This window comes from Sapajus apella, unplaced genomic scaffold, assembly GCF_009761245.1.
Source record: "Sapajus apella isolate SASKATOON/1434 unplaced genomic scaffold, GSC_monkey_1.0 scaffold61, whole genome shotgun sequence".
Lineage (NCBI taxonomy): Eukaryota > Metazoa > Chordata > Mammalia > Primates > Cebidae > Sapajus > Sapajus apella.
This window is the reverse complement of record NW_022437001.1, coordinates 9,987,817-10,001,143: the sequence shown is the minus strand read 5'-3', so window position 1 is coordinate 10,001,143 and position 13,327 is coordinate 9,987,817. Positions and strand designations below refer to the sequence as shown.

At 35.0% G+C, this 13,327-nt stretch overlaps 1 protein-coding gene across 3 annotated transcripts in view; it reads right to left on the bottom strand.

Annotated features, from left to right (window-relative positions):
* The window catches only part of INPP4B (inositol polyphosphate-4-phosphatase type II B), an 841,422-nt gene that overhangs the window by 697,431 nt on the left and 130,664 nt on the right, over window positions 1-13,327 (bottom strand). For all 3 annotated transcript variants that reach the window (XM_032246545.1, XM_032246548.1, XM_032246546.1), the window contains exon 2: window positions 10,458-10,520. The gene's annotated coding sequence lies outside the window, so the exon portion shown is untranslated. The remainder of the gene's footprint in view (window positions 1-10,457; window positions 10,521-13,327) is intronic.

Here is a 13,327-nt window from a genome sequence, read left to right as displayed (position 1 = left end):
TGAAACATAACCCTGTTTACTGAAGTAGAGATTTTCATCTCTGTCCTCTCTCAGAGCTCATACCTGTGTAAGAGAGACCAAATCCTTTTGAGCTCGTTGCTCTAGGTAAAAAGATTTTTATAATTGAATCCCAGTATTAAAAGGATTTGGCCTTGGACCATATGTGTGATTTGTAAATTGGAGCAGCATCATCTAATAGAACAGTGGGATGATTAAAATGCTCTATAATTTTGCAATGTCCAGTATGTTAGCCAATAGTCGTATATAAATATTTATCACTTGAAATGTGGCTAGTGTGAAGAAATTCCCAATTTATTTAAAAGTTCAATTCAAATTCAAATAGCCACAAGTGCCTATTGGCTATCAAAGAGCATAGAGTAAGAGTAGAATTTGTCAAGTTACAATACCAGCTTTTTAATAGGAAGCATAGAGTAACATGGGGATCTCCAACCCCATTTTTATCCAAGAATAGCACGTCACAAACCCAGTGAAATACAATACTCAATACAAAATGTCCATAACTACCTGGTAAAGCAAAGTGTATAGAAATAAAGGCATAGGTGAAAACGGAACGGCAGTACCAGGTAGAGCAGGGTTTGACAAGTAATTGAAGAGAGCCCTGAGAAGGAGCTATGGGAGAAGTTAGTGTTGCAGTTAGCTATGACCATCTAACAAATTATCCCAACATTTAGTGGCTTCAAATATTGTCATTTATTTTGTTCACGAATCTGCATCTTAGGCTGGGACCATGAGGAGATAGCTTTTCTCTGTTCCACTCATTATCACTTGGGTTGTCTCAAGACTAGGAGCTGAGACCATTTGAAGATTTGTTTATTCACATGGTTGACAAATGATGCTGGCTATTGGCAGAGACCTTAGCTGGATTGTCAGCCAGAACACATTACAAATGTTTACTCCATTAGGCCTGGACTTTCTCACCACATGATAACCAGATTCTAAGGACAAGTGTCCTGAAAAAGAGAGAGGTAAGCAAGTTCTATGTCAACTTTATGACCTACATTTGGAGATCACATAGCAGCACTTCTCTAGTGCTTATCAGAGCAGACACAAACTCACTCAGATTCAAGGGAGGGTAAAATAGTCTTCCCCTCTTGATAAGGATGCCAACAAAGTTCTGGAAGAACAAGTGAGACTGGAGATATTGTTGCGGTCATTTTTGCAAACTAATCCATTGTCATTAATTAAAATTGTTTTGGATTCAAATAAATGAAACTTTAATCAAACCTGTTTAATAACATATATATACATACATATTCTATAAAAAAAATTGTAAGCTATAGGCTTCAAGTATGGCTAGATTCAGTGGCCCAAATGATATTATCACATCTTTCTAATACTTGCCCATTCATTCTGTGTCTTGGCTCTTTCTTATCTCTCCTTTTTTTCTTTTAATTTTTTAACTGTCTCATCATCTTCCCCAAATGTCAGAACAAAAAATTACTGGCTGCCGTAAGTCAACATCCTGACAATTTTGATTCTAAAAGAAGAATCTTTCTCTTATATAGCACTTCTCGTGTTATGGCTAAGAATAATTCTGCTTAGGTTACATGCCCATTCCTTGTAGAGTCACTGGGTCCTGAAAAGTAAAATTTCCTAATAGGTCAGGTGGCAGTCCCAGGCCGCTAAGGTCTACCTTAGCAGCAAGTATTTAAATCACATTTTATTTAAGTTTTCTCATATGTAGGATGGATTTCCAGCATATTCATCACAAAACAATCTCAATTCCCCCACTGCTTCTATCCAGCAAATTGCAGTGGTCAGTAGCGTGCAGTAATTTGTGTCAGTTCTGAAACTTAGGCCTCAAGAGCTCTTCCAAATTTCTGCCTTCACTTTCTCAGAATCCTGCTACCATATGAGGATAAGGTATTAAATGACAGGCTAACATAAGTAAAGCCTCTACTAGTTTCTTATATGTAAGAGCAGGATAAATGATTACTATGATCAATCTTATTATTTCCATTTTCTAGAGTTTTGCCTTCACAATAACCCTAGGTATGGCCATGGTAAGTATTATTGTCCTTTTTTATTGATGGCAAAATTAATATGCCAAGTGGTTAAAGTGTATAGATTACCAAATGTAAAAGTACTGATAGGGTGGGCAGGTGGACTTTGAAATACACGCTAATGAGATGAGTGGCTGCATGAAGGACAGTACATGTTGAGACTAAATTTTATGAGGATGAATTTTGAAACTGACATGATAGAGTTCATACTGGCTAATGTACATTAACTACTTACTATGTGCCAGCAACTATTCTAAGTTTCTATTAATAACCTCACTTAACTAAGTAAGTATTTGTCTTTCCCAGTTTTGTAGAAGGTAATATGAGACACAGAGCTTAATAGCTTGCTTCAGCCAGGCAGCAACAAGCTATGAAGTTACCAGTCTGGAATTTGAACCCAAACCACCTGGCTACCAAGAATTGCCCATTGTATACTCTGCTGTCTCTGAAATTAAGAATGAGATGCTACAAAAGGGAAGAAAGAAGTTAAATTTTACGTAGAAAGAATGGTAAATGCAAAGCCATCAAGGTAGAAATAAGTAAGTCATACACAGACAAGATCAACCAGGCTGTAACAACTGGATGGGGGATCGACTGGAAATAAGGTTGAGAAAATTCAGAAAGCAGCAGTGGAAAAGCAGTCTTTGAATGTCAGGCTGAGGTATTTGAATTTATGAAATAGCCCAAAGGAAACCCCATTCTTTCTATTCTAACTTAATTCACATAAATGCACAAGCAAATGAAGATGTTGAGAAGAAATGCACCGATACATATAGAAATGGAAGGTAGCTTTTTAAGTGGAGTTAGAACAGTTTGTTTAACATTGGCAGCCTCTCCCTTCTGAAGACAGATGCCCCAGTCAGATTTCACTCCTCACCCCTTCTAGAGAGTTAAGTATGGGAAGCATAGGCTGGACTATTCTAGAGCAAGTAAACTTGTGTTTCTGCATCAGGCTCAATGGTAAGTCTTAACACTCTTATCATTGAGGGAATAGGTGCCATGAGCAAGTGCTTTTCATGAATGGAAGGCACAGTGCTAGCTTGATGTTCATGCCAAGTAATTGCAGCATGATTTCAAATGTCTGCCTCATCACCTGTAAACATAATTAAAGAATAACAACCACAATCCTGGGGAAAAGCCTGATAAGTTCTTTTTACTGGTAGTTCTAAAATAGACCAGCCTGACCAACATGAAGAAATCCTGTCTCTAATTAAAAAATACAAAATTAGCTGGTCATGGTGGCACATGTCTGTAATCCGAGCTACTCAGGAAGCTAAAGCCAAAAAAAAAAAAAAAAAAAAATCGCTTGAACCCAGGAGGCAGAGGTTGTGGTGAGCCGAGATGGCATCATTGCACTCCAGCCTGGGCAACAAGAGCGAAACTCCATCTCAAAAAAATAATTAATTAAATTTAAAAATAGAGATGCAAAACTCAGCTTTAAGAAACTCAGTGTTAATCTTATGAAGTTAAACCAATAATCTTCAAATATAACAACTTCAGTATGAAAGTATTATTTCCTTAGCCTATGTATGAGCTCAGTTAGCCCCACCTCACTACAGCAACTAAAATAATTTTTAAAATCTTAAAAGTGGTAAAGATGTAGCATTTACCTTTATATTTGTCTTGATAGAATGTACTTCGGGAAAGAAAATGTTTTTATAATTATCTTTAGACCTTTGCTTAAGCCTTTTTTGTTGTTGTTTAAATGTATTTAAAGCAGATTTTTTCCCAAGGGAGAGAAATGGGAACAACTCTGCTTTTCTCTTTATCACTTACAAACCTTCTTCACATTTGGTTGACTCACACCCAATCACCTGTGACTGACTTCTTTTTTTTTTTTTTTTGTCTGTTTTGTTTTTGTTTGCTTGTTTTTGAGATGTAGTTTGGCTCTTGTTGCCCAAGCTGGAGTTCAATGGCACAATCTTGGCTCATTGGCAACCTCCGCCTCCCAGGTTCAAGCGATTCTCCCATCTCAGCCTCCCAAATAGCTGGGATTACAAGCATGCACCATCACGCCTGGCTAATTATATATATATATATATATATATATTTTTTTTTTTTTTTTTTTTTTGAGAGGGAGTTTCGCTCTTGTTGCCCAGGCTGGAGTGCAATGGCGCGATCTCGGCTCACCGCAACCTCCACCTCCTGGGTTCAGGCAATTCTCCTGCCTCAGCCTCCTGAGTAGCTGGGATTACAGGCACGCGCCACCACGCCCAGCTGATTTTTTGTATTTTTAGTAGAGACGGGGTTTCACCATGTTGACCAGGATGGTCTCGATCTCTTGACCTCGTGATCCACCCGCCTCGGCCTCCCAAAGTGCTGGGATTACAGGCGTGAGCCACCACTCCCGGCTGACTGATTTCCAACTCATGCCTATGATCCAACAGATTAGACTGAATCTTCCTGCTAATGTGAACCTAACCTTATAAAAAGTTAATGGTATTATTTAAAATAACATTATTAGTATCTATTGAACCTTGGCCACTACTACAGTTTTCTTATTTTTTTGAGACAGGGTCTTACTTTGTCACCCAGGCTGAAGTGCATTGGCGTTGATCACAGCTCACCATAGCTTTGACCTCCCAGGGGTTAGGTGATCCTTCCACCTTAGTCTCCTGAGGACTACAGGTGCCCACCACCATGCCCAGCTAATTTTTGTATTTTTAGTAGAAATGGGGTTTTGCCGTGTTGCCCAGGCTAGTCTCAAACTCCTGGTCTCAAATGATCTGCATGCCTTGGCCTCCCAAAATGCTAAGATTACAGACATGAGCCATTGCACCTGGCCTACAATTTTCTTATTTCTGAAAAAAATTGAAATACTTTTATTTATTCTTAAGGACTAAAAAATTATATGTACTATAACTCATGTAAAATATAGTTTATTTTCTTATTTCAAGATTATATTTTCAACTCATGAGCTAACATTCATAATACTCTGTGGTATCTATCCAAAAGTTGAGTACCTTGTAACAACAGAACAGAGATTCAGAAAAGTTTAGAAATTATTAAGGAAAAAATATTAAAGATAGTAATTACTAAGTAAAGAGGGCACAGATGTGAATGCTAAAAAATTAATACTATACAATCTTCTGATGGGCTACAGCACCAAATGCTTTTACAAAAGCAAAATGAAACAAACCTATAGCACAAATACTCATCCAATGGTGGGATAAATGAATCATAAAGCATTGAAGCAGAAGTTTCGAGCTCTGGGATCAGGTACAATTTCTGACAAATTACTCAAGTTCACCTATAATTTTTCATTACCATCTCACTGATAGAATACTAGAAGTAAAAACTTGTTACATGTGAACTGAAACTGGCTTAGAAAATAATTCCAAAATATTTTATGTCTGGAATCCTACTCCTTATACCGCAAAAAAAAAAAAAAAAAAAGTTCTTAAACTTTCAAATTAAGTACCTGCTATTCTCAGATAAGATGCTCTAATGAAACATCATTTTTTATTGTTAGCAAATTAAGGTCACAGGAACCCTAGGAGGTTGCTGCTGACATCTAGTGGCATACTTTTAAAACATCAAATGCATTAAAAATACATACAGCTCTCTCTCATTATCTGGTGGGGTATGGTTCCAGGATTCCTCTTACCCAATGTACCAAAATATGTGGATGTTCAAGTCCCTTATATAGAATGGCATAGTCTCTGCATATAACCTAAGCACATCCTCCCAGACATTTTGTCTAGATTATAACAACTACTACAATGCAAATGCTATGTAAATGGTTGTGATACTGCATTGTCTTTTAATTTGTATTATTTTTTATTGTTTGTTTCTTTCAAAATATTTTTTATTTCCAGTTGGTTGTATCTGTGGATGTTAAAACCATGAATATGAAGGGACAACTGCGTGTGTGTGTGTGTGTGTGTGTGTGTGTGTGTGTGTGTGTGTACATGCATATATAGAGAGACAGAGAGAAAAAAAACAAACATACATTTATATTCACATATATACTTATGAAATCTAGTGAACATTTTATGTTACCAATCATTTGTAGCCCATCCACTTTGCCTTTAGTTACTTGCTTTTCCTTTCAAGGTAATCAGTGCTGCAAAACCAGAACTAAAAATGAGCAGATCTGCTAAAGTCTTAAAGGAACCAATTTTGTTCAAAGACTTTAGTCCTTTACTAGGAATTGCCAATTCTCTGAGAGCCCCAGGTCCCAAAGGTTTTTCTCCAACTCCAATAAGCCTAATTTCTTCTCAACTTTCTAAATTACTATGATCCTACTCCATTTCCCTACCTAGAATTTAAGGATTTTTAGGATCTTAGCCTAGAGAGACTCCACTATGCTCTTTCTTGCACAAAAATGACTCTCTTGGGTAGGTCAAGTTAGATTTTTCTGCAATGATGTATAGAGTGGCACAAAGCCAATGAGTGATAGAATTAGGCTGTCTCCTCTTGGTGAAAAGAAAATGTTCATACAATGGTGTTATAAATTAGTTGATTTAAATTTAGATTTTATTCATATTAAAAAGATGTCATAAAAGCAGAGTGGGTTCTCCAGGTAGTCCTAATTAATACAAAACATAGCTAAATTATGACTTCCTTATTTCAAAGAGATCTTTTAGTCTTTTAAATATACCTTTAATGGGAATCCTGGAGATTCAAGGAGCTCATTCACTGAAAATTTGCCGGCTTTACTCATAAGGAAAAGTAAAAGTGGCTGGCAGAAAGACCTTTTTTACAATTATATTGAAGAAAAAAAATTGTGTCTGTGTGTGCACCTTTATATATAATGATATCAAATCACACACACACACATGTATACACACAAAAGTATACCAAAAATATGCAAATCAGTGACAGTATGACATATCACATCTAAGTGTGAGTGAATGTAGGCTGACTAAAGAAGAAAGATAGTTGTAATGTAATGAAGGTCTCTGAAAGCATCTTAAAGAGAAGTTTTAAGGTTATATAGTTTTTGGAATATAGGAGAAAGAAGACTAGACATTCAAAGTAGAGCTTTAAGCCTAAGCAAAGACAAGAATGTTTGGAGTATTTGGTGTTAAGAAAGACATAAATAAGGTGAGGAATTGATGGAAGAACTTGAATAGTAGCAGGAGCTGATTCTAGACAATGCTATGGTTTATAGTCCTGAGAATTTCAGAAGGATGAAATATTGCACAGAAACTAATACTCAGAAGGGTTAAGAAGACCAAAGCTTTTTGCAAATGACAAAAATCATAAAAACCACAAAAGCCAGGCTTAAAAACTATCATAATAGCTCCTTTTCATGTAAATTCTTCTTTAATAGTTTTTAATCACTTCTCCATAAAAATGTTCAATGATTTATTCTCTGATTTGCTGTTTAAATACTCATTGGGAGCATACTATGCCTGATGTTATAACTACGCTTTTGTAAAGCATTGTATAGTATATATCAGACACAGAACCTGATATGGGCATTGTGAGGTTTACATGTACTTTTCATCACCAGCCTTAAACTATTTCTAACTTTCATTTAAATGCATGGTCATTAACTTATTAATCAGCCTGCAAGTTATGATGCTGTACTTTCAATTGTTATTATAGGTATGCGATAAATAGAAAACATAATCTGTAATAAGCTCTTAAAATATCACAAGATTTTTATCCTTTTAAATCTCAACATGTATCACAACTATATCATTTTGGACATCAAATAATAAACCAAATAAAACCAATTTGTAAAGCATATATTTACAATTTATTTCTTAATGTCCTTGAACATAAGCAACCCTATAGAGTAGCCTTATAACCCAGTTTATTTTCAATTGTCAAAAATGTGTTTATGTAAGCCTAAATATAAACTTATAGTACACCAAAGAATTGCTGAATTCTTAATATCCCTTTCAATTTCCTCCAGAAAAATTAAATATATGTGAGAATAAAATTTAATATTCCTACATAATAAAAATTACAGTCATGAAATTTTCTTAATTGAAATTTGATCTATTTCCAGGACATATAAACCTATGTGTAAAAATTGAACAGAGTAACAGTCTCTATTTTTACATGTAATCCTATGAAGCATATTGAAAGATATTTTAACCTAATTGAAGTTGCCTCTGTCTTTGGATGACAAAATTAAGAATATTGTAACTGTAACTTATAGCTAATAACTTTACATTAAAACACTACATGAAAAGTTGTTTAAATGTCCTTCTTAAAAGAGTCAAATGTAGAACTCACAGGTATCTGCATACATAAAAGTGCCTGTGAATCCAACAGATTGCACACTGAGCCCATTGCCAGAATTAATCCTACACAAAACGAATATGTTAGTCATCATGTGTAATTCAGAAAAGGTGAATGGTTCCATTTGTTTAAAAATAGCACCTTCACTAGTATGCCTTAAACTTCCACTATTTAAAAAATTGACATTTAAATGCACATATTCCATCTGAGATAATAGGCATCTGAGATAATGTTAATACCTTAGCATGTATTATCTTATTGATAGGAGTTTTTTAAGATCGCAAACACCCCCAATTAAACAAATCTATAGGACCAACTGAGAGAGATAATGACACGAATGTCCGTAGCTCCTCCTCCATACCTCACTTCCATCCTTCACAGCAACACACATATGTTGGACTATAATCACCTTGGCAGTTTTATCATGCGAAAGCTCTTGGACTTTGGCAATACACAGAATGGTGTCTTTATTTTCATAATGAAAAAACAACAACAACAACAACAACAAATTTTATTACTTTGGGGACACTGATGCTAAAAATTCTTTCCCATGAATTGGAATTACTTTCCCTTACCCCAAGTCTTTCTTTGCTATATTCACTTCAAAATAAGGTCATACATAGCTTTAAGTAAAATAAAAGCCTAAAGATGAGTATATTAGTACATACATACCTCTGAGAAAAGAAACATTCACATAAATGCATCCTGGAGAGTCTGTGCTCCCTACATACCTTATTTATATTCTAAAGCACATGGATCCCTGACCTTCCTCATTGGCTTCATTTCATTCAGGATATTTCTCTCTCTTTACTGTGCCTCCTCACAGCAAGCACTTTTCTTTTGTCTCCATAAGCCTACATCACACAGCTTAACTTCAACCCCTTCCACACATTGTGCAGGTATTTGTTCTCTTTATAATGTCCCTATTTGGGGAGTCAATATTAATAGTTCTATGTAAAAGACAACCCCCAATTATCTTCTTTAACCATTTAATAATAGTTTAAGTTGAATTAACTTTTCAGTATAGATAAAACTTGGGTTGAGTGACTATAATTCAAAAATTTCCTTAGGGAAAGAAACTATTTTCTCAAGGGGTTTACACCTATTTTGAAGAATTCAGTAGAAGCCAGAAATAAGTAGAAATATATCACATTTGTAAGCACATTTGTAATTCAAATTTAATGATTTTTGCTCAACTGTAAATCAAAGTTCAGAAACGAGTTTTCTCCTGATGTCCATTAAATTTAAATGCTACCTTTATTTCAGTACTCATTTAGTTTTAGAAATTCAGCAATTTATCAAAAATAAAACCCAGTCAATTCTAGTTAATATGAAAACATATAATACATTTCATTAATATTTTATATATGTTCATGAACATGCAGTGTCATCACATAGTCATAGCTATATAAGTAGATATAACTCAATAGATGTGCCCAGTTCCCTTCAAAATTCTAAACTGTCTGAAACTTTTCTTTAAAAATCTCTTTTAAGATAGCTTTATTCATAAAACATAGACACATTATTTATCTGCAGCTATACTCACACTTTGTATACATATGTCATTAGCAGATTTGCATGAGTTTTCATATTCTTAGGACAACATATGTAAATAAATCACATAGCGATTTGAAAATTTAGCAACTAAATATGCAATCTGTTAAGCATAATCAGGCATGCTATTCAACAACTGTATGATATAATTCAATCTTTCCGAAGAAAATATGTATTTTGTATGAGGATATCTTCATAAAGCTTGATGACATTTTCTAGTAATTCATATTGAAATTTTTTTGTATATTCAAAAAATACATAAAGTCATCTGACTAATGCTACATACAGGAAAAAGAATCTTATTGTACCTTAAAAAGTGTCTAATGCTGTTATCACCTATCATTTGTAAATATGATAAACCAATTGGAGTTCTTTCCAAAGAGACTGCTATATATATATAGCCAAGATCCTATTTATATATTAATATAAATTTCAAATGGTATCAGAAAATTAACCGTTACTCACAATATTTTCAAAGCTATTATTTATCTAAAAGTGTTCTGTTCACTTTATCAATCTGATGACCATTGTAAAGCCTTCCTTTGACTTTCCAGATAATAATTTACTTTTTTGATGGGTAATTCAATATCTAAAATCAATAATCAAGGAAAGCCAACTAGTTTCATGTAACAGAGTTATACAGACTGAAAAAAAATACCAATTCAAAATAGGCATTACCTTTGTCTAATTTTTCACAAAAGACAGAAGATCTCATGCCAGGTAACACCATTTCTTTGGGTTCTATGGGAAAAGAGAAAGAAGATTAATAAAAACAACCTTTCTTTTTTTCCCTCTTTAAATGCTTCTTAAAGAAGATTCATTAGTAATAAAGGTCAGAGAAGAAAATCATTTAACAAAATATTCAGCTCCATTCAGCAGCTGCCTCAGGAGCCACTTGTTTTAAATGCCAAATCACTTCCCCAAATGTCCTTTCTCCCCTGCAGCTGAGAACATGAGTGACTGCTGCAGATACTCAGCCCCGTTTTCTTTGCTTCTCTTTCTTCTCTCGTATGTGAACAAGACTGGCACTCAAGCAAGAAAGGCATTAGCTTCGATCATTTCAAGAGACAAGACGTAAGCCATGTCAGGACAGAACATTTACTTGGAATACAACAGACTGAAATGGAATTTGAAATTACCTAAACTGACTTTCCTTCCACTACTAGTGAGCATGGGTTTTAAAATATTCATGAAAGTTTGGGTCTTTCCAAAAAGTAATAAAATGAGATATTGTGGGATAACTGTAAATAATTGCAGATTACCTTCCTTATGAGATGCAATTTCAGAGCTTTTCTATGCTGCAACGAGGAGGAAAGTACTTTATCGAAGTCAAAAGTTATGAAAATATATCTTATTCCCTCCCTTAACGTATAACAATCTTGAGGAGTATCCTATAAAAGATTTTATTGCATCATTATCTGAATGTTCAGATTGGAAGATACAAAATTCAAGCCTGAGCAATAGCTTTCCAGCAAGGACTGTCACATAGATAGGTGAGAATTTTAAATTCACCCCTTAAGAAAGTTATTTGGCTGAAGAGAAGATGTTAACAGTTTAAAACAACATTGATTAATTGACTAAAGCAGTCATAAGAATAGTGATATAACTGTAATCACTACATCTTACCAATTGTCTGATTTTGGACAAATATATTCTGTAAGTCTTCATTTTTCATTTGTATATGGGAATGACAATTTTTCCTACCCATGGTGCTGATAATTGAGATAAATACAGATAGAGAACATAGCATAGTACCAAGCTAAGCCTGAGAAAGCATTATCCAATATAATATCGTCATTAAACAACAAAAAAAAAATCTTACTATTCCATTGAGAATCACCGCCCTAGTGAGCCACACAATAACATGATTAAATCATATCATACTGGACACTACCTACTTCGCCTATTTATTAATTAGACTCTATGATAATGAAGGAATAAAGAGTCATTATGGGTCTTTCAGGCAGGTGGGTGAGAAAGATTGAATAGTAGTGTTTCAAAAAGATTAGTAAACTGTCAACTGCTCCACTGCATTTTGGAGGCCCCAAAATCAAGGCCGCCCTTGATTTTGCTGAGAACTTTAGCTTGAAGAAACCCTTCAAGAAATTGTGATATACTTCAAGACTCACTTAAAGCAACTGGCCCTTGTCTACTCTTAGAACATTTGATCCAATTCAGAAAACACTTGGTGAGCCCCCACTGCAAGCCAAGGTCTGACAGACTGAAGAAACCAGTAAACAAAGAGAGACTCAAGAAAAGCACAGTTTAGTGCAGGAAACATATTTATGGACAATTATGTCAAGTAATTGGTGAAAATATCATTAGACAATACATAGGGTTTTGAAGGAGCAGAAAGTACTAAAAGAATATTCTGTAGTCAGAAAAGGATTTAAAACATAATCATATATATATATATATACACACACACACACACATACATACCTATATATATACATACATACATATTATATATATATATATATATATATATATATATATATATATATATATATTATTGCGTTTTAGGTTTTGGGTGCAATCTTAAAATACCAATCACGGACCTGAGTAACATGGCAAGGCCTGTTCTTTACAAAAACAAAAATTAGCCAGGTGTGGTGGTGCATACCTGTAGTCCTAGCTATTCGAAAGGCTGAGATGGGAGGATCACTTGAGACCAGGAGACAGAGGCTACAGTGAGCCGATATTGCAGCACTGCACTCCAGCCTGAGCAGCAGAATGAGACCCTGTCCCCTGTCTCCCAAAAAAATCAGTCAGAATAGCGAAACTGGTGCACATGACTGACAATCAGCACTGTTTAGTCTAAGAAAATTTCACGAAAGAGAACTCTGAAGTGCTAAGCTTAACAGGCAGGTAAGCAGGTATGTCTTTCCAAGAAGATGGGGCAATGCATACAAAAACTGGAAGCATAAAAAAAAATGGAGTCCTGATTAATGTGAGGTCCACTCACAGTACCCATTGGGAGTCTTCCCAACTTATTGTTAAAAATGCTCAGAGGATGTCAAAGAAGAGAAACAGTAACAGCACTGGGAGGAAAATGGACAAAATACAAGGTGGCATTTCCAATAGCTGAGCCCTGATTGGACTTGACTAAGAAACAACACTCTTTCAGACTCAGAACCTCATATATTTTGAAAGAGTACAGCACATACATCTCCTAAATAAAGAAATTAAAAAGGGACTTTGATTCACACCAACAACAATCCCTAGCTCCAGGTGCAGCCATCAAGTAGACCAAAATCTGCATAACGTTTGTTGTGGGTTAAATTATCTGCTCTTCAAAGATATGTTGAAGTCCTACCATGAATATGAACTCATTTGGAAAGGAAGTCTTTGCAGATGCAATTAAGATGTAAATTAAGATGAGGTTAAACCAGAATTAGGTAGACCCTTAATCTGATTGGTAAGCTTATAAGAAGAGATGAGACACAGGGATGAACATACACGGAGAAGAGAATGCCATGTGAACACAAAGACATACACACACACAGAGTGCCATAAGACAGGCAGAAATTGGAGTGATAAATCCA